The sequence below is a fragment of the Crocodylus siamensis genome, chromosome 11 (genome assembly GCF_052110815.1).
Source record: "Crocodylus siamensis isolate JL-2025a chromosome 11, ASM5211081v1, whole genome shotgun sequence".
NCBI classification, from domain to species: domain Eukaryota; kingdom Metazoa; phylum Chordata; order Crocodylia; family Crocodylidae; genus Crocodylus; species Crocodylus siamensis.
Genome location: NC_143405.1, coordinates 3,380,198 through 3,403,898, shown reverse-complemented (window position 1 = coordinate 3,403,898; position 23,701 = coordinate 3,380,198). Strand labels below are relative to the sequence as shown.

General features: G+C 45.0%; 1 protein-coding gene across 2 annotated transcripts in view; it reads left to right on the top strand.

Moving 5' to 3' along the window:
- DAB2IP (DAB2 interacting protein) overlaps positions 1–23,701 on the top strand; it is a 263,142-nt gene that overhangs the window by 7,073 nt on the left and 232,368 nt on the right. Inside the window, exon 1 of one of the 2 annotated variants that reach the window (XM_090021172.1) lies at positions 11,643–11,901. The exons of the other annotated variant lie outside the window; for it this stretch is intronic. The gene's annotated coding sequence lies outside the window, so the exon portion shown is untranslated. Of the gene's footprint in view, positions 1–11,642; positions 11,902–23,701 lie in introns of those variants that run through there. 2 annotated transcript variants of the gene reach the window in all.

Genomic DNA, 23,701 nt, shown 5'->3' with positions numbered 1-23,701 from the left:
CTGGCAGCAGATTATGGACACAAAACAGTGAAAAACAACCATATACATTAAAGCGACAGGGCAAATTAGGTGACTGGAATGTAATCACTTAGAGCAGGATTTGGCCTGAATACCCAGACTAGCAGCCTTGGTCCTTGGAATTAAACCAGAGGATCTTTAACTAGAACAGATCGAGGCTTCAGTTTTAGGTTGCATCCAAAAGCAAGCCAGTCCAGAAGCATGGTGCTGCACTGGAACATTGCTGTCCTTCTGAGTTGGAAGACGAGTCACTTCTGCAAGTCAACTACAACATTTTTTGTGGTCCAAGCTATCTGTTGTGGATTCAGTACCGCAGGATTGAAAGGACGAGCAACCGCTTCCGGATTTGATGTGGATTTCACTAAGCAAATCAGTCCTCGTTGCCCAAAACGGTGCTTAATTGTAGCAAAGAATTCTGCAGGGAAAGTCTCTTCAGATGCTGGTGTGTAGATAGGGTGCAGAACTGAGATTTTTCTTGTTTATGTCTCTTCTAAATGAGAGAAAATGGGGAATTTGCAAGGAGCCAAGGATGATGAGGAATTAAAGCCTACAGCTGCCGCTCCAAGGTCTTATTTATAGGTCAGAAGCTTTTAAACTGATAAGGCACCGGAGGCAGAAAACACAGACAGAAACCGGAGAAGCTGCGGTAGAAATCTTTTGAGTCCTGGCTGAGGAGAGAGCCCTGAAGCTTGGCGAAAAGCCAGTCAAGTGTTATTTTTAAGGAAGGGCATGCATATACGAGATGACTCAACCTTCAGACCTTTGGTCTGGTATTATCATGTACCATGCCCGGCTAAGATTTTGGACAAGAGCCCCCACTACTCCAGATGGCCAGAAAGGCTGGATGTGGCTGATGTTTTAATTCCATGTCTGGCAAATGTACTATACACTGGGGGTATAAAGCAAATAAATAGCTAGTTACCTCCAGACACTTCACCAGGATATTATTCATCAGGTTTGAATAGGATGTTTTCCAAGGAGGCTTCCAAGCCCAAGAGTCAGGTGTTCACGTGGGTTGAAACATTACAGCGATAATATGTTGGGTGTAGGCATGTCTTCTATCCAAGAAGTGCTAAGGGCCTTGCAAATGTTAATGGTTTTAGCTGCAGACCTTTTCAGCTTCATGTTAAAGATGGGCAGTCTGAGGTCTACCGAGAGCCGGCCTGAGGCTACTCAACAAGTCAGCGACAGGGTAGCCAACTAGCCATAGTCTCCAGACTCCAAGTCCTATGTCCTGGTCACTAGACCATGCTGCCACAGGCAGTGATGGTGTTGTTCATACATTCCTGAAAAATGCAGAAGCTGATAATCATCTCCTAAAGATCTCATGAAATACATAGAGCATAAGGGACAGCACAGGTGAAGGTACAAAATGTGGCTAGTGGGTAATGAAAACTGGTGGTAGGAATTGTGTGAGAACTGCAATGCAAAGAAATGGCTTTGCCCCACACAAGGGATTAGAGATAGGGTATGACGGGCTGCAGAGGATGGCAGTTGTCTGGTGCTTAAAGGGGTAGAAGGAAGGACTCAGCTAGGAGACTTGCTGCTGTGTTTTGAATGTGTTTAAGTAAAAGTTGGTTTTTGCCCTGGCCAGGAAAAAGGGAGATTGCAGCTGTTGACACATCTGGAGTGAGAACATGGATGTGTGAACCTCTTCACCTGATTGCAGAAGAAGACGACACAAAATACGGAGGAGAAGTCACAGCAGAGCTACTGCCAGGATGGTCAATTAGTGACAGAGGCAGTGAGGCTTTTGGTAAATAACTGAAGTGCCTGGTACAGTTGGTTGGACATTTTTTGGCAGAAGTCTTGTGGTTCCTTTTTGTTGTTGTTCAGAAAATGCTGATTCTACAAAATCAGGGTTCTGTGGAACACCTCCCTTTTTTCCTGCTGAATCTTCTGAAAGTTTTGTTGGGTTTTGGGGTTTTTTTTGCTGCCTCACCTGACTGCCCGGTGACCTGCTGCAGAGCCAGGAGGTTTACTCTCAATGTGAAGCAAACCCCTCTTTGATATTTCAACACTTGCAGAACAGGAACTCTGGGCTCTGCCCTGCACTGGCTAGCGGAGTGTGGCATCTTGTATATCATTGAAATTCCCAGTGGCTCTGCAGAAGTGGATGGAAATAATACAGGATTTGATAATCGATAACAGCAGATGTAAGGGAGTGTTTGAGAGATGAGGTGGGTTGTAAGTGAGCTGGAGTGTTCTCGATGTAGAGAGATACAGGAAAGCCATGCCAGATACCAGGGGCTGAGGAGGGGAAAGCTCCAGGAAAGACTGAGCTGTGGCAAAACTTAGACAAATACAAGGAGAGAGAGAGAGTGTGTATCCTGGGAGGTTGCTAATTAGAGCAGGGTGGAATCCTTGTTTTTTAGAGAAGATCGTTGACCTTTGGTGAAAACAAACTGAGACCGTGCAGCCAGAAACTTCAGTTTCCAGGTGTTTTGTCAAACAAAGAAAAACGAAGGTAGCTTCCCCATGGAGACAGATACTTTCCATAGAAACTTCATTTTGTTAAAAACTCAGTTATCCATAGAAAAAGAGTTTAGATCCAACATTTTCAATTGACCTTATCCAAGAGCAATTTTGGACTGAATCATGAATTTAATGGAGAGTCTGTGTGAGATGCCAGAGGACAGAAGGTGATGTGGTTTCTCCTTTAACTGTGTATTAGGGCAAGTGGTGGCAGCATCAGCATCCTGAAGTCTGAACGTTTCTTGCTGTTGCTGCAGTGTGATCAATTCAGCTGTCCACATTTCCATTTGGAGTCAGTGACTGAGCTCACAATCGAATCCAAACCCATCTGTTTACCTGTGAGAGCGTGCTGCCTACCTGCTTGGCAGCCGTTTACGTCATGGTAATGGAAATCTTGTACCCAAAAGTACAGGTGATGCTAGAGTGTTGCATAATGAAGAACAATGCAGTCAGAGGGGGATTTAAATAATTTAAGTACCTCAGCTATATGAACAAAGAATAATGATTCTCAGAGCAAAGAATCAAAAAAGAGACCGATGAAGAGGGGCTCTTCTAGCAGTCTTGTGTAGGCGAAAGACTGGATGTCCCTTTCATTTGTTTGCGTTTTATTTACAGTGTAGCTAACTTGGAAATGAGCAGGATGCTAGGCACAATTAATCATGGAAACACATTGTATTATAGAGATTGGTTGTTTCTAACCCGTAGTTCTAAATGCTACGGTATCAGGTCGGACAAAACTCATGCAAAATTATTGTGTTTGCCAGCTGAGATACCTCAAGCAATGTAAGATAGATGGCTATGTCTTTACGGGACAGCACAGAATCTGCAGAGCGGATTTCAAAAGGCACCAACCTTGCAATCCAATTCTGGGCTAAGCATGTGCTTAGTGAACTGGTGATTTGTTTCATGCGACTGCTGTGTTCTTGAGGTGCAGAGACTGTTAAAGGCAAACTTTTAGTGGGCTGGCGTAACTGCCTTTGCAAAAGGGCTTCTATATATTGATTTAACTGTTAGCATGAAGTAGGATTACGTCTTGGCTCCTAATGCCCATGAAACTCCCACTGGAGTGAATGGCAAAATTTCATAGATTTCATAGACATTCAGGCTAGAAGAGACCTCGGAAGATCGAGTCCAGCCCCAGGGGCAGGCAGTCAGCTGGATTTAAAGGACCTGCGCATTTAAGCAAGCACATCTCTCCTCCAAAGTCTCTTGCCCAGATTCTGAGAGTCGAATTGAACGATGGTGTTATTCACACGTTGGGAAGCGGTGGTGAATGCATAATGTGTACTGGGCTGCCCTACCCAGCCCCTTCTCGTTGTAGCACACATTAGTGATTTACTTTGAAAGGAGTATAGGGGGGAAGAGTGATGGAGGGATGGGAGGGAGCCAGTTCCCAACCCCTGCCTGAGACTAGCTCCTCTGTGACAGACCGGCAGCTCCCTGGAGCCCACAGACCTTCAGGTTCCAGACCCTGTGTGGGATGCTCTTTTTTTGCGGGTTTTTTTCCCCGCAGTTCATTTATGTTAGAGGCACATTGTTAACTGCAAATGAAAACTCTGCTGCAGGCATTGCAGAGAGGCAGGCCCATTTTGGTGCTGAAAGGGGGCTGCTAAGTGTATATAAAATAAAAGGTCTTGTATTTTATTGAAGACATCTTGTATTACAGCTGTGATTGTTTGAGTTGGTAGCAAAAGGAATGAGTGGGCGATGAGATGAGGTGGCAGCACTTGGAGCTTTTTTCCCCCTGGTAACTCTTTGTGTCCATTATTAATCCTTCACCTTCTCCTTTGTACTGCAATTGAAAACATCCAGGGTCTGGGTCTGAGCTAGGTCTGAGTTGTTTGTGAATATGCCAGAGCCTTTAAAAAGAGGCTGAGGTCTAAAGGTTAAACCCAGTAAGCTACAAAATAATTCACTCATTAAGGCAATCAAAGTGTAAGCATGGCGGGGGAGCAGGAATCAACCAAATGGCGCTGGGCACGGACCATGAAACACAAAGCCATTCATCTCGGGATACTGCAGAAGCCTAGGCCAGAGTAGCAGTTGTATTAGTTATAGACTGTGAGAATGAGATGGTGGTCCTACCAGTCAAGCATGGGCAAGCCAGAGAAATCCCACACGACGCCTGCCTCTGTAGTAGAATTAGTGCAGGCTACCTGCTACTTCACCGTTATGCCTGGACGTGGCAATTGGGTAGCCCCGTAACTGCAGCTGTTGGTACGTAGGCACGACTTGGGTTCTGTTTCCACCGATGGCAGAATAGCCACATGCATTTACTCCTGGGGTAAAGCGGTCCTTGGAGGGAGGACTCTCACCCTTTAGCCTAGTGATTAGGGCACTTGGCCAGGAGCAGGAGAACCAGTTTCTAGGCTCCTTCCTTGCTCAGAGGGGGTTTGAAGCTTGGTCTTTTTGCTTCATAGCATAGGGCTCTGCCCTCCAACCCATGAGCTAAGCGTTTCCCAGAGTGTCCCTGACGCTTTTTGTGAAGCTGGCCCACTGCCCTTTGCATTTCATATTTTTTGAATAAAAAGCCTCAGGCAAAATTCAGCCCCATTGTAGATGGGGGGCAAAAGCCAGAACCCAGAGTCCCCTTTTTTTCAGGATGGCATCCATTTTTTCTGAGCTACCTTCCCTCTGGATTATTTTCCTCCTCCGGGTCCCAGATATGTGCATCTGCGCAGTCCTAGCCCTGCACTTCTCTACTGAGCATGCTGAGTAGGCCGGATAAGTGTAGCTACTAGAGTTTAAATGGTGTGTGAGTGCCAAAACATTGCAGTTATGTCACTGTGTAGAAATACAGTAAGATTTAGCCCCATGTGCACAATGGAATTGTACTGGCTTGGGATTTTTTGGCAAAAATGTAATTGGAAAAAAAGCTGATTTAACAAAACCAAAACCTCATCTAGGATGTTGGTGTCTCAGGTTCAAGCTCCTACCCTGAACGGTGCTTTTACCACTAGGCAAGTGGCTGTTCTGGGATGACTCTTTGTAACTAATTTCTGGTTTGGAGGCATTCCACTTAATACGGATAATCGAGTATTCATTGGTCAAGAGAGAATCTGGCTTGGGATTTCAGTGGCATGTGAGAGACCCAGGTTCAATTCCCTATCCCAGTGAATATTTAATACAAAATGAATCTGCTCCAGTGGGAACCACTGAGAGTGACTTATTGACAAAGCATCAGTAGCCCGATGGGTACAGCACTTACCTACTGCATGGGAGAATGGCCAAGCTGGCACTTGAACCTGGCTCTTACACAGACAGACCAGATGCATAGTGGAAGTTGACTATTCTGGGTTGGCTTTCTGGGGGTGTGGGCACGTGAAGAATTCTGCCATTTTAAAGGGGAGAGCAACTTATGGTATTGTGCATCAGGTGCTTCTGCTGTAATAGCTTCCTCTGTTTCCCATTTGGGTCTAATTGTAATATTCCTATTTGATAGGAGGAAGGTCACCAGGAAAAGCCAATGTACACTGGTGAGAATACACGTAGAAAGCCAGCACTGTTGCAGCAGGCACTGTGCCTGTCTAGGGGATTCAGAAACCCTGATTGTGAACCCCAAAGTCCTTCGGCCAGCACAAAATTTATTTTAAAATCATGCAACAATGTAAAGAAGGCACAAAGAACAGTCAGTGTTCTTCTGTAGCTTTGCTTCACCTCCGATCTCCGGCACTGGCTGTGTCTCGGCATCCTTCGGTGTTAATGTGGAGGTGACGGCAACAGCAGCGGTTGGGGCCAGCGTGCAAGATCTTTTCAGCTGAGATTTGCCAGCAGAGATGGAGTCAGAGATGTCATTACAAGAGGCTGTTGCAAGTGGCAGAGGACTCTTGCACCCATAGCAGGAAGAATGCTTGGGGAGGCTGGCAGGAGGATGAAAGGTCTGGAGCAAGCCAAGGTTTGTGAGGTTGCAAGTACTTGCAGAGGTTTTAAAACCAAGGGAAACCATTTCTTCTTGTGTCAGTCTTCCAGTGTTTTCTCTGTTAATGGAGGATGGAGCGTGGCTTGCTGGGTCAATGCAGCACAGTCATCTGGGGGATGAATAAGCAGTTCCTCTAAGACAGATGTCACTTATAATTTTTCACTTTTCTTCTAGATTGTGCAGAATTCCACAGCATGGCTCAGTGACCGTCATGTAAAATGATGATGTGGCCTTTAAAGCATTCACTGCTGGACAACCTGACTGAGCTCCCCAGATATAATTGGGATGGACACAGCTATCACTAATCATAATTAGCATCTTAATTCGTTTACAGCTTCTGCCTGTGGGGCAAATATATACTTTTTGACCCCAGTGCTGTCCAGGCACTGTGGGGAATGCTGCCTTGAGGGGCAGCACCTTTCAGTCGTGGACATGTTCTCTGCAGTCTTGATTGGAGCATGTTGACGTGTATTTTCGCACATGACTAACCTAGGGAAATGGTGATTTTTTTTTTGCCACCATTTCATGACGTGTATCTAAGCAACGCGTAACGTGTACAAGTGCCCATAGATGTAAGTTGATATTCTGGTTCAGATATTCTTCTGCTGAAGGTTTGAGTTGGTCACACCTGTACGACACAGATGTGTCACTTGGCCTGTATTGGGGTCTGACAGCCTCGACTGGCTGCCCTGCAATGGTCACGCTTGCACTTCCTCTCCATTCTGCTTCCCTGGTTTGCTCTATTTAAACAAGCTGAGAGGCTTTTCCGTTTTCTGCTCGGAGGACTTTTGTGATGAAGTAGCAGCCTTAAGCTTCCGTGACTGAATCTTCCTCCCTCCAACTTTTATCGCAAGCTAGAAATTGGACTAGCTGCTGCTGCTCTGATTATTCTGGGCAGGCACCACCTTGGTTTTAAAACCTAAATTGTATCAAGGAACCTCTGTTATTAGCAAAATAATTCCATGTGATTACTAGGTATAAGTACAACTCTTCTGAGCAGATGAACTTCAGCTGACTTCCTTGAAATGAAAAGCTATACAGCAATTGTGGGCTCATCTAATCACTACTCTATAGAGAGTGATTCTAATAAATATGTTAATGTCTACAACAAATCACCTCTTCTGATCTTGGTCTGGAATAACCTAAAATTAGAATATGCACTGTAGAATATTACTGGTGAAGCCTCCAAGAGCTGGTTTTGTCGCTGGTTGCCAGGGAGCCGCCATATTCATCGTTCAACATGTGATGAAGTAGGCAACTTAATTGTGGCAATCTCATTGGTTTTATGATGAAACTTTACCTGGGTTGTCTTAATAAAAGTTACAGTAAATTGCCTGCACTTACAGCACATGAACTTGCCCGGTTATTTAGAGTAACTTCAAGCAGCTTGATATTTAGATACAGAATGAAACAATCATTTAATGGAAATTCTCTTTAAAACACTACTGTTCCAGCTGAAGCAGTGTCTGATGGGAGTCTTACTCCTATTCACAGAAAATGAGGGTTGAAAAAGACCTCAGGAGGTCACATGTAGTCCAAGCCCCTGCTCAAAATGGGGCCATCCCCAACTATCTTACCCCAGCCAAGGCTTTGTGTAGCCAGGTCTTCAAAATCTCCAAGGATGGAGATTCCACAAGCTCTTTGGGTAACCTGTTCCAGTGCTTTACTCTCCTCCTCATGAAAGGTTTTCTCCCTAATATCCAACCTCAACTTCCTTTGCTGCAACTTGAGCCCATTGCTCCTTGTCCTGTCATCTGCCCCCACTGAGACCAGTCCAGCTCCATCCTCTTTGCAGCCCCCCTGCAGGGAGGTGAAGGCTGCTCTTCAATCCCCCTCTCAGTCTTCTCTTCTTCAAAATAAATCAGCCCAGTTCCCTCATCCTCTCCTCACCAGTCATGTTCCCCAGCCCCCCAACCATTTTTGTTGCCTTCTGCTGGACTCTTTCCAATTTGTCCAAATCTGTTCTGTAGTGGGGGCCCCCAAAACTCAACAGAGTACTCCAGATGTGTCCTCACCAGTGCCAAACAGAGCAGAATAACCACTTCCCCCGATCTGCTGGCAACGCTCCTACTAAAGCAGCCCAGTATGCCGTTAGCCTTCGGGGCAACAACAGCACGCTGCTGGTTCATGTTCAGTGTATTGTCTGTCCACTATAACCCCCAGGTCCTTTTCTGTAGAGCTGCCACTTAGCCAGGCGGTCCCCAACCTGTAGCGGTGCGTGGGGTTGTTTCATTCTGAGTGCAGGACTGCACTTGTCCTTATTGAACTTCATGAGATTTCTTTTGGCCCAATCCTCCAATTTGTTAAGATCTCTCTGAATCCTAGTCCTGCCCTCCAGTGTATATACTACTCTCCTCAGTTTGGTCTCATCTGTGAATGTGCTGAGGGTGCGCTCCATCCCATCTTCCAGGTCGTTGATGAAGACATGGAGCAAAACTGGCCCCGTGGCTGACCTCTGGGGCACTCGACCTGATACCAGTTGCCAACTAAACATCAAACCATTGATTTACTACCCACTGAGCCCGATGATCCAGCCAGTTTTCTTATCCACTTTACAGGCCATTCATCTAACCCATACTTCCTTAGCTTGCTTGCGAGAAAGTTGTGGGACACCATATCCAAATCCTTGGTAAAGTCACGTTATAGCTACTGAAATGATTAAGAACCTGATCCTCCAGACAGATCTATTGAAGTAGACTCCTTCATTTGTTGAATTCCACAGTGGTTTGGATGTCTATAGAAGGGCTTGTAGGTGTCCCGTCAGCTTGCAGGACTGTGGCTCAAGTGGGGATAATGTAATATTTCTCATGTTTCAACAGCCTAATTGTGCAAAACCTTCCTGCCTGTATCTCTAGCTGGAAGCTCATGGAAGTTTCATGCATGGAATATCTGCAAATTTAATTTTCCATTGAAAGCTCCACTTAAGCAGCGCTATACTTGTTCCAAAGGCAGAGGTAAGATCAGTTAAACTCCCCTTGGCAGGCCAGCCGTCCAGAGCAAGTGCCATATCCAATTTCCCTAGCGTGCTGCACGGCTGCGGTCCCCAAAATGACATTCTCAGCAGCACCAATGTGAGAAGACTGTTAGGCAGATTATCCTCTTCACCTCCCATGAACCCATTCAGCTCATAAGGAGAGCTAGTGGCCGGGCCCCTACCAGAGCGGTGCATAGAGCTGAAGGTGTGACAAGAGCTGGGCACAACACTTCTGCAAAAATGAAGTTCCAGGAAATATCTGCTCTTCTACCAACTCTAGGTATGACTCTCTTTTCTGTATGCTCCACTTCTTACATTCTTGCCTAGGAGGTGAGTTGTGCGGGCAATGCTGGATGTAGATTAAGGCAGCTATTGCAGAAGGAATAATAAACTGTGTTCTTTCTTATGCAGGCTTACATTTGGGTTTTGTTTTTTCTCCTTAACCTAGAGAAGGGGGCGCATATTTATACCTGCAGAAAAAGCAGTAAATATTGTGTGCAGTAATGTGTAGTGATTAGGACCTTAAAAGCTTCCTTTGCTTGGTCAGACCTCGTACAGCTTCTTCATGCTTCTGAATCCAGATTCAGCATTTTCTGAACCCACACTGATAAGAGCCTGATGTTGTTTTTGGAGGAAGGACAGTAGGATGCTAATTCAATTGTCATGATATTTCTACAGAGGGCAAAAGATGCGACTGAAAACAATCATCATAAAACGAGCTCATGATATTTTATTAGCCATGGAACTGGTGCTGTATTTTGCCGAAATGCTCTCACAGCATTACTTATGGCAGAGAATGTATCTCTAAAGGTTTGCATACAGTTCACGTGTCAGACAGGAATGCACAGGATCAATTTACAGCCATGGCCAAAGATCTGAAAATGTCCAGGGAGATCTAGGAAAATGTTTCCCACCCCAAACAGCTTTCCTGCTTTAACCAGTTCCGCTCATCTCTCTGCAGCACCGTTTCAGCTAACCCAGAGTTAAAATCCAAGTGGCAGCAGTAAAAGCATGGCCCCGCAGACTGTAATGAGATCTGGCAGAGCGACATGAAACACCGTGTTATCTCCTTGTAACCTCTTCTGTCCTAAGAATCTGGAGAATTTCAGTAATGTTTGGCAAGGGCAGCGTTGTCTGCAAAGGGGGAACCCTGGCTTTACAGTGGGAGCTGTTCCCATGAGTAACTTTGCTTTGTTTAGCAGGTCCTCCTTTACTATTCAGCTGCAGCTGTCAGCACAGACCCGGCATCTAATTTCACAGCTGTATTCCAAAGTGATCATGGGTGGGACGGTCGGCTGTGGTTTGCAAGCTAAACTCTGTGGTCGGGGATATCTTCCTAGGCTCTGTTTGTCCTGCTGCTGATAGCAGAGTTTCTTCAAGTGGAGGTTGGTAGCGGGAACACTGCTTGCTTTCTGGTTTTGTTTGCTCTTGTCGAATTTTGTAATACCCACAGTAAAACTGAGATGAGATCGCAGAAACTGTTAATCTACTCACAAGAGATTATCTTGCGAATGAAGCTGCTCTTCTTTTGTGCTGTTTGCAACAATGGATGCAAAGTTAGGCTTCAGCCCTGTAAACATTTATCCGTGGGTTTAACTTTAAGCACAAGAAGGAATCTCATCGACTTCCTCGGAAGCACTCATGTGCCTGGTGCAGCGCGCATGTGCTTATCTTCAGGATTGGGATATTAAGCAGCCTTTCTTGCCACTTGAACTTGAGTGTGTGACTTACAAGACTTTTATAAATAGTTCTTTAATGCAGTTGCTGGAGCAAAATGCAAAGATTAAGCACTTACTGGGGCTTTTCTAGCTCAAGATTAACTTGAGAACACTGCAGAGAGAGACAGGGAAAATGTGATGGCTGATTGGGGTTTCAGAAAATAAACAGGTGCATTTGTCATCCTGAAGCCAGCATCTAACACACCCGGCATTGTTGAACTGGCCGCCTGTGCCTCTCCGACTGGGAGAGAGGGAGGGAGGCGTGTTTCTACTTTGCCTGCTTATTCATTTTCTGCAGTCATTCATCTTGTGCTGGAGCTATTGAAACTGTAACAGAGTCTGGGAAGCGCTTGGCTTTTGAGTGCTGCCCTCTTATTGGCCCAGGGCGTCCTGCTCCTGGAGACTAATGTGTGAATGCCATCTGCGCCGACGAGTTGGGAGTCTCTGAATTTTGCCTGGAGAGGCACCTTAAGCTAGGAGTGCGGACAAGGGGGAGCAAGCTTTCCCTTTTTTTTTCTTTTTTTCTTCTTGTTGTTTCGGATCCAGACTTGCTGTTGCGGCTGGGATTTTCTTTCCCCCCTCCTGCCTCCTGAGAAACTTTCGACGAGCGAGAGCGCTTGCACCTCTTTTTTCTCTGTGTGGGCTTCTTGTCGGTTCAGAGTGTGCACAAAGTGGGAAACCAAACCAGTACAAAGCTGCATGCCATTTAAACCAGTTGATTTTGGCTCCAGCGCTCAAGATGGAACGGCCGAGTTGCTTTGAGATGTTGGTGCCAAAAATCTGACTTGTGCATCAAGGTAAGGTATTTGGGACAACCGAATTTCAGTATCAGCACTGTCTCCAGCTCTCTGCTTTTCTGGTTGTTTGGGGAGGAAGGCACCTCGTGTAAATGAACTGGTGCTTCCTGCAGGGGCCGAGAGGATCAGATGGTGTGGTTTTTTTTCTCACAGTTTGTTTAATCAGTCCCACAAAAGGAGCCGGGCTGGAGGGAGCTAACTTGGATGTTTACAGTTTTGCTCTTTTGTGTAGCTGTGGTTTTCCTGCAGGTCGTAAAGACAAACTTTGCCCAGAATAGGAATAGTGAATGTTTATGACGGCGTACACTTTGATGCCAGTGCAAAGCAAACTGTTTATAACCCTTTATTTCCCTGAATTTTAGGTATCGATTTTGTTTAAAGATGATTTTGGAAAACAGGTGTGTTTAGGCGGCAGTCCAGAGAAGCAAACAAGCAGCATGACTTTAACTCCCAACTTGAAAGGAGTTGGATATAGTTTCCGAGCCCTCTGAAACCCATGTAATGATGACCTGGTGGTGCAGACTGTCAATCTCCACGGTTACTAACTATAGCCATCTCTTCACCCACAAGACTGCAGGCCTGACCCTAACCTGGGAGCAAAGGTGATGGCCGGAGAGTCCAGAACGAGTGCTGCTGATCTCTAGCTTCAGCTCTGCATGTCACTGAAGCTTCTTTTTCTTCCTCTTCTTTCTCCTTGAAATTGGGATGGGTGGTTTTCTAAGATTAGAGTTTAACCAATCCCTTGTATCTGGACAAGGCAGAGTCATCGCAGGGGGCACCTGAAATATTGACCTTTCATAACACTGCCGTTTCTCCCATAACTTAAATTATTCAGCATTACTGTCGTCTGTCCCAAGGAAAGGCTCTCAAAGCCAGCAAAACACGCATGGCGTGCCGTGTGCGTCTGGTTTGCTACCTTCTGTTTGCTGAAGGCTCCACTGTCATTTTACTTCAGCCAAATAGCTGTTTTCCAGCTCACTCGACCTTGTTGGTATCGTGTAATTTTACTGTATTTAAGCTGAGCTGATGAGAGAAATGTCCATGTGGCAGTGCATATTGTAAGGGAAACATTTTATCTTAGAGCATATAAAATGGAGAAAGGAAAGGGGTCTATATATATGATATTTGTTGCAGCCTCACCTTCTGCAAGTTGCTCTCTTTTCCCCTTAAATAAGCCAAGAGGGAAAAGACTTTACAACCAAATGCCGTATTTGAACACAAGTCTCCTGAACTTTCACTGGTTTAATGCACAATTAACCGGTATTCATCTGCAGCTTCACATATGAGGGGTTAATCACTTGAACTGGCTGAGAGTTTTTTGACTAAACTTTGTCCCACCCAAAAAAAAAAGTCAGTTGTTCAAAAGCAAAACTTTTTGAATTAAGTCTTTTTATTGGGAAAAGTTGGCTGGGTTGGGATGGAATTCCTGGCTGGACAAAAAGCAGGTAGCGATGCAGCTTGTCGCTGGTATGCGCTAACTCAACAGTTAGGTGTGAACTGACTCAATAATATACATATATATACACACATATATATTTCAGTACTCTATATGGTGCATATCTACCCTGCCTTCTGCCTGACTTCAGACTAACGTGGCTAACCACCTCTCTGTTCCTGGCTGGAACAGCCTGGGAGTTGGGGTACTCGGGTGGCGGAGACCAAGTCTCTGTCTCAGCTGAGTTGGAGCAGAAACTTGAACTGTCTTGGGTGAGTTCTTGAGGCTTGACTGGAGCGGGTGGGTGCCTCTCCCTGGTTTTCACCCAAACAGGACATGGGAAAAGTTTAGACATCTCAAAGTATTATGGGACAAGCAAACCATGTCCCACTTATATACCCCAGCTGTCTGAGACAGGGATGGGCCTGTCTGACACAGTGACTTTCTGGACTGAGCTGAGAAAGGTGGTTTGCCATGTTAGTCTGAAGCCAGGTAGAAGGCCGGATAGACATGCACCTTTTAGACTCACTGATTGAATTATCTTGACAGCTCTTCTTAGGTATTTATACCTAAGTAGTCCATTGCCAAGAAGGTACAATCTGGATACCTGCTATTTTTCATAGAATCATAAAGTCAGTGAGTCGGAAGGGACCTAGACAGATCATCTAGTCCGACCCCCTGCCATGGGCAGGAAGGAGCAGGGGGTGGCAGGGGTCATAAGACCCCAGCCAGGTGCCTATCCAGTCTCTTCTTGAAGATTTCCAGATTTTGTTGGGACTTGCCCCAGTGTTTTATGGTCTGGGGATTATTTCTTCTGCACATGTGTAAGTACGCAGCAAAGCAGAAGGAGTTGCTCAAGCTGCGATGTCCTCAGACAGAGAAGTGAAGATCATGGCGTCATGTTGCCCAATTTAAATATGAGCGGCAGCTGCAGGAGTCCATGTTTTCTAGGTAGAGATAAGGACCCAAACTAGACTTAGGACGAGAGGAGGCGGTTTGGTCTACCGAGAGGTATGGTATTCTGGGCCTCAGAGCCATTCTGAGGAATAACTGATGTTTCTGCATCAACTTCGAAACCAGAAAACCAGGCAACCCCCTTCTGCAAAACACCATAACCCCCTTGCCCCCCACCAAAAAAAATCCAAAACAACCCAACAACAACCAAACAAAACACAACTGATTTAATCTAAAATGATTTTTTTAGCTTGCTCAAATGCAAAAGAGAAGCATGTTGTTTCTGAATCAAATGGAGCACAATATTCGGTCCAGTACAGAGCACTCCGTTTCTGTTTTGGGTGTTTTTTAACTAGGGCAAAACAGTGGAAATGACAGGCTAGGCTTGGATACCATTCATAGAATAGGTGAGGAAGAGGCACGGACACTTCCTCTTGTACCCAGAAGAGCAGCAATTAAGAGCTTAACTTTGGATTCAGTTTCCTCCTTTGCCTCGCGTGACATCCCCTGTCTCCCGGGAGAGTGCCCTGCTCTACTGGGGTCCAGTTACCCTCTGTTCTTCCGGTCGAAGTTGTTCTGCTTCGTATAGTCACCGGAGCACGGACTGCAAGGAATTGGCCTTCCAGGTGAATGGTCTATGCTGGGATATTGGGCAAAACCACGGGAACCACTGCCAGGTCTCCCCTGCTCCTGGGTTGTCAGTCCGGTTCTGGAAAAAATCATGTTTTTAAGCCAATATTAGCTGTCCAATTTTGATTTTTGTGTGTGTGAGTGAAGTATTTGCTGAAAAATATTTACCGAGTTTATATTTTTATCACTGACTGACTTGGGCAAATCACTTCCTGTCCCTGTGTCTCCAGTTTTCCTCATGGATTTCTTATTTTTAAGTATTATTTCCCTGGAAAGTTGCTCTGAAGATGTCTTGCTGTGTAGTGTTGACAGTGCATAGAAGAAGGGAGCAGTGAACCTTAGCTGAAGACTTTAGGTCACGCTGTAAGACGATGTTGATGATGACAATAGTCATCTTTGGGCTTACTTAAAAAAAAAAAAAATACCATGGTGGCATCATTTTTTGTGTGCGTTTTGAAGGCAAGATATTAAAAAACCTGAATGTTTCTTTGAGTGGTAAAACAATAATAATAAAAAGCTTTGACTTGAAATTAGGCTTTCAGGAAATGAAACAAAATTGTGATTAAACTCTACAGCTTAAACAAATTAAGAGGCTACAGAAAAAAATCAGATTTGCTTGGCACTTGAGCAGTCATGCGTTGCTTTCTAACAGATTGTTTTCGGGACTTCACAAACCAGTATACAGCACTGTACCATAGACTGAAAACTAGAGGGGTTTGGTGTTTGCTCGAGGCACTTAATCTGCTTGCTGCCTGCGCTGTGTTCCTGCACGGATACACTTTGTGGCTGGTAGTGTTTGGACTGAAAGGCCCCTCTCTAGGCGTGAAAGGATGTCTGGGTGCTGTGCCAAGAGCTCCGACAGGAGATTAAGCAATGAACCACGTTAGCAATCCTGCGAACCATGACCTGGAGATTTACACCTCTTTTCTGGGCTGCAATTAATTCAGGCCTGAGAGTGCTCACTTTTTTTGGCCTCTCCTGACTAGACTTGCCAGGCTCCTTGTGATGATTTTGTAATATGGACCTGCAGTTGGCCAGGGAGGGAGCTGAGACAGCAAAGGGTAATTTGATTAAGGCCAGGGTTGAACCTGAAAGGCAGTGCAGAATGTAAAGCTGTTCTTCGCGAAGGGCTTTTCGGGGGATAGACTCCTTTGCCATGTTAGACAAGAACTCAGGGAATTTGCAGCATATACAGAAAGGACTTGCGAGGTGGGAGATAGGAACATAGCACTAGAAGGGGCACCCCGGGCCATTGAGTCCAGGCCCCTATGTTTGCAGGCAATCATTAACCCAAGTAGTTGCCTAGATTGCTCCTTGAAGCCCTTATACACGACTACATCATGAGCACCTGGTAATCTGCCCTATGTGAAAGCAGAGGAGATGAGAGCACTGCCAAAACCCGGACTGCAATGGCAGGGAGGTAGTTGGGTAATTTCCAGGGATCTTCCAAGCATGTAAGGATTGTACCCCATGCTACAGAAGAAGGCAGCCTCCCTCCTTCCCTGCCATCCAATCCCTGCCAGTCTGCCTGAGGAGTGAAAGATGGCATGCTTTGAAGTAGCTTTCCTCTGAGAGTGCTAAGCAGTATTTTAGCAGTGGAGGCTTTGGTACGAGGATGCCCAAACAGCCTGACCTACAGTGTGCCATTTGCGCTGAAGAGAGACCCCATTCGGTGGGAGAGAAGGTAGAATCGCAGCTTGATGGCACTTCTACTATGTTGTCTTGGTTATAAGCTGAAGAGCCCCATCTCTGTCATGATGAGAAAGTCCTTCCCGTTTATACGAGTCCTTGAACTTGGGAGAGCTACCAAAGGGCAGACCGCTTCTAAGGCTAGGACCAGAAGTTTCTGCAAGGAAGCATCCAACATGGGCTGCTTCTAATCAGGAGCTTAATGACTGCGTGATCTCTCTGACTTACAGGGCTGTGAGAAATGATTGCTCTAGAAAAGCTGGGAGGGGAAGAGCATCAGAGGATGGAGGAAGCTAATGGATTAAGTCCCCAAACACCATATGGACATATCTGTCTCCTTGGCCAAGATAAGTCTTTGGTCGGGCTTCAGTGCCAGTGTAATTCATTAGGAGCAAATGGAGCTCAATTGTATTAAGGTTAGATTTGCTGCCCGGCTGGAGTGACAGCCTGCCTGTTTGCAGGTGAGATTTGCACTGGTAATTTCTGGTGGCTGCAAATTTACCGAACCTGGTTAGAAGCCTTTCTGTCCCCATTCGTGTTTGTGATCAGCAAGGCTGCTGCACAGTAGCATTGAGGGCACAAAACATGAACGAGAGACTCCCTTTTTGAAGATGGACCCCTTTGGTCTGGGTTTTGGAAAGCTCTGGGGGAGGGAGGGAAAGAGACTATGCAGGCAGGGGAGTGTGCTGCTGGTTCAGCAAGTACCATTGCCTATTAGGCACATGAGTAACTGCTGAACGATAATAGTTGGGGGTAAGCCTTGCAAAATTATGTTGCTCCTCTGCACTGTCCAAACTTCTGGATATTGCTCCTTTGGGATGGTAATGGTTAATTAGCTTGCTTGCTTCTTGCCTACCTTGATTCAGGAAGAACAGGAGCCCAAGAGAATTAAACTGACTTTTGGAGGGAAAAAAAGGCAAAAACTCACTATTTTTTCTTACATGTTTGTTTTGGGACAAAGATTTAAGCTCATTTTCATGTGAACTGAACCAGTTTTCACCCACCTATTTTTCATTTTATTTCTACTCAAATGTTGGTTCATGTGACTTGTGGCTATTATTTGAGCTGGTCAGGATCTTCCTGATGAAGCGGCCTTTAGTTGAAGAGCATTAGTTGCACCCAATGTTTTACATGGAAACTTGCACCCTGATTTTCACACGCGTGGAATTTGTGGCCAGAAAGAAACCATCCTCTGTCAAGGAAACAGTAGTAGCTCGGTGGTAGATAGCAGTCGGGCATGTGGGGAGACCACAGTTGAAGTCCTGGTCCTGTGAATCTTTTGGTTGATTATACAAAGTGGACCAACTCCAACAGGAAGGACCGAAGGAGACATCCCATACCAGCCACATGACGAGAGCATCCACATGTGCAAATCGATGGTTCAAGTCCACGATTGGACTCGGAGGAGAGACCTGAACCTTGGTTTTCTGCATCTCTCTCTCTCTCTGATATTTCTGCTAAAGGCCTCGGGCGCAACTTGATGTGGAGCGGGGGAGACATCTGAAATTTCTGACTTCTGTGGGACTGCTTAACAGTTACCTGCCCAGCTGCAGTTATAGTAGCGGTCTCTAGGCCTAATTGTGAACTCTATTCTGGTTTTATGTGCATGTAACACTATTGACTTCAGCAGAGTACATGAGTGCAAATGAGGAGTTTGGGATCCTCTGGGTTTTTGATCTCGGTGCAGTTCTATCTGCCCAGCAATTGCTTCAAGATGTTAACCTCTAATATAACAAAAACAAGAAGAAATCAAAGCACAGAACGCTAATGATCAAAGCCCCCTCTCTGGATACCGCTGCTCAACATAGCGCAGACATCAATATCACCGAAAGCTCATTAGGCTGGTGTACTATTTTGACTTCTTTCTCTGAAACTGCTAGGTTTACTGCCACCGGGGAACAGTCCGGCCAAAGAACACCTCCAGCATGAGTTTATAAATGTTAATGCCTGTCTCAGCAGTTACCCCTTCCATGATGAGTTGCCAGTCCTGCAGCTATTTTGCACTAGGTCACGCTGGACTTCGAAAGCATTTATGTGTTAGGGGAGCTAGTAGGACAGGCAGGTTTTTTTTCTGCCTCATGCTTGAATTCTGAAAGGCAAGGTGGGAAATAAATTGGCGTTGGGCTTCGTTCAGCATTCAGTCAAGAACCTAGCTGCCCTACAAAGCATGTGCCAAGATTAGTGCAAAAAAAGCCAACCTATGCCTTCTGCTTTGGGGAGAGGAGACTGCAAAGGCACCAGAATTAAAAGTGATTGTCCAATCTGAGAATTTAAATGATTTAAAATCCACTCTATAGATACTGGACAATTGTAAAGTAAACACATCAATATTAAATGCACAGCTGCTCTTCCCACTGTGTTTGTTCCTCACAAATGCACCCTCTTCTCTTTTTCTTTCCTCCTCCCCTGTGGATATATACCATGAACCTAAGACACTGAATCATTCGCCATAAGAGGTTTTGAAGTCCTTCCGTGTGCAGCTTGTCTGCATTTCATCCACCTCCTCTTTGATAAGAGGCATGGTGATGCTGAAGAAGGGACATAATTGCCATTGCCTGTCCCTTGACACTGATTATGCTGCCGTAAACGGGATGCCGTCTGGAAAACAAAACCCCTCTGGCTCGTGCAGGCCTCTCCAAAGAGCTTCGTTAGCCCATGTATTAAAGTACCAGGACACTTTCTGAGGGTTGGGGGGTGGCCTTGTTTTTAAAGATGTCACAGTTGTGAAATCCTAGCCCACCAACAGGCAGCCTGAGCCCTTTTTCTTTGTCGTCCTGCGACAGGAATGTGCTTTTCTTACCAGCAAGGGGGCAACAGAGAATTGCCACCATGTGCTTTTCTCCCATTTGCTGTGAAATCAAATGTTCCTGCAGAAACTTAGCTTAGGATTTATAACACTTCTATTTTCCTTCTAGTCTCTCTTGTATTACTTTGCCGCTTAATTAAGTTTAGAAGCCATGTCAGCTACCAAAAACAAGAACTATATCTTAACATATAGTTGTTTTCCAGAGATTTTATTTTTAGCGTCAGCTTAAGAGAGTTATGAGAAGTTATGAATTATGCAAGCAACATGATACTGTCCAAGGTATAAATGTTGATGAAAATGTTGATGCTTTGTGAGTAAATCATTTCTGCTCAATCCCAGTATTTAATATCATGGTCTTTGTAAATGGCTCCAGCATCAGGAAATGTCCTTAAATATTTAAAGCTAATTTAAGTATGTACATGTTTTGATGTAGGATAGCGATGAAATATAAATCAAAAACCCAACACACAGAAACATATCCCCAGTTGGATAATAATTAGTTTCTTTCCACTGTCAAGAACATGGATCCAAGCAGAAATAACGTATACACCATTGAAAAGACTGTAATACTAGAGGATTAAAAGCCCATCTCCTTATGCTATGATATATTCCTTCCTCTTGATGTCCTGTCATCATGGTACAGTACGTCTCTCCATCCTGAATACTCTATAATAGTTATGATTTTGTCAGCTGCCCTCTTATCTTCAGCAGGTAAAATGGACAAGTGTTCACGTTCCTTAACAAGAAGAAAACTTGCCCATTTATCAGTTTCTGATCTTTCTTGTGTAGGGAGAGTTGAAAAGTATCAAATTGGTCTCCAAATATATATATATTTCCTTTGGTGAGGGTGGGAGACCTTACCTGACTCTGTGAATATGTTAAATGTGTTTGTTCTAATCCCCGTCTGCCCTTGTTCTTGCTCAGTTTAATTGGGCTTAATACCACACTGATTTGGCAACGCTTGGCCTGGTGCATGGTTGATTTGTGTCATATTTAAAGTCTTGTCTACCTCTCATTTCCGTTTGCAGTTTTGATCATAAGAGAATCTCAAACTGTTCAGTAGTTTCCCTTGAAGCACTTCCAAAAGCATCTTCAGTTTAGTGTTATTCCAGATCAAATTAAATAGTAGAGGAAAAAAAGGCAAAAGAGAGAGGAGGAAAACAATCTACAGGCCAGGCCAGGGAATGTCTGTCTCAGTTCAGGGCCATCTATTTTGACTCTTTACTGACATTTGTCTAGCAGAAATGCTGGAGGCTCTATGAAGGAAACAGAAGTAGGGTTAACTTGCTTCCCATAGCTTAGGTAAATGTGCACGGGCTCTTTCCTTTGGCTTGATAAATCTCGAGAAATGGAGGAGTGGATACATGAAAACCATCCGAACCCCACACACAGAAGGAAATGTCACAGGGGAATATAAATGGGAGCATTAAAAAGAGGAACTTTCACAAAAGGAAAACTTAGACTTCCTATCTGGTAAAATCCCCAAACTGGAATATCTCACTGTCCAGTAATTTCCCCAGAGAAGTGCTCGGGGCTTCCCCTCCAAACTAGAAAAATCTCTAGGGAAATATTGTGGAGAACAGTTTGGTGCATACAGAGAGTTGGTCTCGATGACCTGCTGGGACTTACCACCCTTTGTTTCTGTGGTTCTCGGGTATCTGGTAGGGAGAGACTTGGGGACCTGGAGCTGGGAGGAAGGTCTTGGGTGGGAAAGGGCTTCCCAGACAGTTTGCTCATCCCTTTTGAATGGATGGCTAGTAAATTGGTGGGGGAAATCAGGAGCAGAGTGGTAACAAAGCATGTCTCGTATCACAAAACCCATTTGGAGTATTTATGGGGTAAGCTGAGCTCGGCCATATGTAAAGAGCAGGTTTTGACGTCGGAGGCCACCGTGCTAGGTATGGGAACCGGAGTGTCAAGAAATGTAGAGTTTAGATAGCGACTTATAACACTGCTTCTCCAGACATTGTGAGCTGGCAAATCTGGACAGAGGCCTGCTCAAGCCAACCAGTATGCAGCCACGTGCGAGGCACTGCTGCTCCAACTTTTCCTGTAGTGTCCCACCAACTCTTCCACTTCTACCGGAGCCAGAAATTGCGGAGGTGTCAGCCTGAGAATGAAAAGCAGGTCAGAGGAGGACAGCCACTCTCTGGCTTACAGAGCTCCAAAAATGTTTGTTGATGTGTTGAGAAAATGATTGGACACAGAAAATGATTTGTGACACAGTTTGCAGGGTGGAGAAGGAAAAAGATCCAGGAAAATTTTTGCCTGTTTCTATAAATTCGTCTGGTTTTGTCTCTGGCCAATCCAAAAAAAAAAATAAAATCTCCCTATCTACAAAGTTCCTTTTGCAAAAGTGTGAGAGTTCATTTGCAACACAGATGCTTTTAGAATAAAGACACGCTTTAAAAGTCTTAGTACTAACTGCCAAAAAATGCAGTTTCCCCGTGGCTGAACAGTGTGACGTCATCGATACACAAACACCCCCCCCGCTCCGTTATGAGCCCAAATGAATGATTTATAGACATTTTTGATCAGTTTAATTTGAAGGGGTGAGGCTAAGCACGTTGAATTGAATTCCTAAGCATCTCCTAGATATCCAGACTTGTTCTTTTGCTGTTGTCCTTTTTTTTGCCCTTGGTGTGAAATTTGTAGATGCTTTTTAAATCAACAGCCGTTAATTAAAAACAATTATTTATCATCTGAATCATCAAAGACTTGAAGTCCAAACGTTTTGGACATCAATATTATAACGATGTAGAGGAGAGTGCTCTGCCAGCATAGTTGATTCAAGAAAATATGGGCCTTTTGCAGTTCAGCTTGAGAACAAGGCTCTAATTTTAAAGAGGGCTGCGTGCAGCACCCACACTGGACCCAGCACAGGAGGCTGGTCTGTGGATCTGATCCACCCCAGAGATTGGCCCCATGACCCTCTTCCAGCCTGAATGAGTTTGATGAATTTTAAATCATCATTTTAATGCTTAATAGCTTGGTGGATCTGGGTCTAAGCCATTTGCAGTGATGTAAATAAGTAGTTCCTATCAGGCCAGGCCTCTCTTGGGCTGCTCTCTGGTACCATGACCAGTACAGCCTGGTCCATGGTTGGGTTGTCGCAGACTAAACTGATGCTCCCGGAGGCTTTGTGGACACCCAGCAGGACTGGAAACAAGATCTGTCAAAGGGTGAATAAGCTCCCTGCAAGTCCACGGGCATCCATACATGGAGAGGAGATGGGTGCCACCAGGTCACTGCCCAAAGAATCACCAATGATGCAAAGTAACTCGGCTAATCTTATCAGAGCAGAGGAGGGTGTTACAGCATCTAAGGTGCCCCAATGGTCACAGTGGCCTTGGGACTGACTTGACAGTAGCAGGGCAAAACACAGCTTGGTGTCCCTTTATGCCAACTTCCATTAGATCTACTGAGTACATCCGGATCTGGTCACAGTGTCTAGTAAAAATAAATATCCTAGGCCAAGGAGTTGTCCTGTGCTTAGTTCCACTTGCCATTTTATTTTCTCTTCTTCATATATGCTTTGGCATCCATGTAGACCAGGGGTTGGAAACATTTTTGGGCAGAGTCCCAAAAACACCCACATCAACTTGCAAGAAGATATGCCAGGGGCAGATGGCGGGGGAGCCACTAGGGGCCTGATCCTTGTTGTGGCAGCTTGGCGCTGGCCCTTTCCCCACTATATGACCCCAGGCATTTGTGCCAAGCAAAATGTCTTCACATGCTCTGGCACACATGCTGGTGGTTGCCTACCTTTGATGTAGACCTTTATTGTGCCACAAATGTCTGTGAGAAACCTGTAACATCACTCTGGCAGTTTGAAGATGGTAAAGAAGCATTCACAAAACCAGAGTAATACTGCTGAGGCTTTTATCACCTGGATTAGATAGCAAATAGAAGAAAGTGAAGGATTCAGAGGCTGGTTATGAGTGAGAAGCAGCCAGACTTTGTAAATGAACCCAACCTTTTAAAGTTACTGCAAAATGCATTTGCCAAGGATCATCAAGCCCATGCTGAAACCTAGTTTTTACTCTTGAAAAGTTTATAATGAGACAACAGACGCATGCGATTTTTTTTTCTTCCCCCTTCAACACATTTTGCTTTGGCTTTTCACACTGAACTTGAGATTTTCAGTGTGTAACAAGATGCTCGTGGTCATCTATTTTTCACAGACCTCTTTTATGTTTAATCTTCATGCTGCATTTGTGATGCATTTGTGAGCTGTACGCGGTTGGCGTTCCACCCTCAGCACAAACATTGCATTTCTAATGTAC